This window comes from Sinocyclocheilus anshuiensis, unplaced genomic scaffold (assembly GCF_001515605.1).
Source record: "Sinocyclocheilus anshuiensis isolate Anshui unplaced genomic scaffold, SAMN03320099.WGS_v1.1 scaffold249, whole genome shotgun sequence".
NCBI lineage: Eukaryota > Metazoa > Chordata > Actinopteri > Cypriniformes > Cyprinidae > Sinocyclocheilus > Sinocyclocheilus anshuiensis.
This window is the reverse complement of record NW_015540871.1, coordinates 152,152-153,571: the sequence shown is the minus strand read 5'-3', so window position 1 is coordinate 153,571 and position 1,420 is coordinate 152,152. Positions and strand designations below refer to the sequence as shown.

The window sequence follows — 1,420 nt, the reverse complement described above, 5'->3', positions numbered from 1 at the left end:
CCCCCCCCCCCCCAAACACAGAGACAATTTTCAAAATATATTTTGTGTATGTTCCATAGAAGAAAGTTCATACAGTTTTGGAACAACATGAGAGTGAGTAAATGATTACATAATTTACATTTTTGAGTGAACTATCCCTTTAACAGATACCTCTCAGTGTTATTTTAGAATTATTTTTTATACTGTTATAGTATTTATTAATACTTTTGAGTTATTTTTATTTATATATTTTCAAGTTTTAGTATTTTTGCAAATTTGTTTTAAATTTCTATTTAGTATTCATTTATTTTATTTTAGTGATTTTAGTACTTCAGCTTCCAACTTATTTTATTCCTGTTAATTGCCAAGACAACACTTATAATTTTCATTTACATTTTTTCAAGTTTAATTTTTGTATTTCATATCAAATTTATATATGGTTTTATTTGAGATTAATTTCAATAAATGAAAATTATTTTTTAAGTTTTAGTTGCACTGCATTTGAATTAAGATCTTCTTGTCTCTAACAATTATTTTACTGCTTTTTGCAACCATCTTGATGCACATTTAAGTTTTCAAGATATACAGGGATATGTGTCAGGGATAGACTCTTAATTTTCATTTTTTGTCCCACAGCTGGCTGCATATCTGATCACAGCTTTCGTTTATTTCTCATGAATAAGGCTGCCAATAGAACTTCAAACACTGATCCTCTCCCACACTGAACTAAGATCCAGCTGTGAATTGGATGCCTTGAAGTTTGTGTGACAAAAAAGCAAGATTTTTTTAAAGGCCCTTTGCATCCATCCAGCATTTTTGGCTCCACAGAAAGAAAAGTTGCTAAAATATGATTTCAGAGTAGTTTCATAGAGATGCCAACAAAAGGTTCCAGTAAGTAGATTAGCTATACTGTTTATTTTGCTAATGTGCCATGGGCACATGCCAAATCTTACTTGGTCAAACTACTGTTTCAGTCATGAAATAATCACTGAGCTTGAAAACCATGTGCTAAAATAAACCACTTGGAAAATACTTAACTTACACACGTCCAATATTTTGCCAGCACCAGCTTAAAAATTATGGGATGTTGTTAACAAACAGCAGTGCCAAGGAGCCATGCCGTTTTACAAAAGAGAGAGAGTGTGTGTGTGGTTTAATGTTTGTACAGACCAACTGGATGGAATAGCAACCACCTGCTCAGAACTTAAAGGCACAGCGCTGCTGTTGGCCATTAATATGACTGCTGTGTCTGTGCATGACTCAAGTGTCTAGAAATTTCCTGGGGATTAGTACAGACAAATGTCCTGAGCGACCAAGCCTACCATTAGATTACAGTTAATTTTTTCTATACTTTATCTAACAATTTGTGCATTTAGCTTTCTATGAATCTGACATTAAATAAAATGCTGTTTATTAAAAACATCTGTTTCGTATGCGTGTT

The 1,420-nt window shown here is 32.6% G+C and overlaps 1 protein-coding gene across 2 annotated transcripts in view; it reads left to right on the top strand.

The window, feature by feature from the left end:
- Positions 1–1,420, top strand: part of LOC107688081 (neuronal-specific septin-3-like) — a 97,434-nt gene that overhangs the window by 32,782 nt on the left and 63,232 nt on the right. The window lies entirely within an intron of this gene.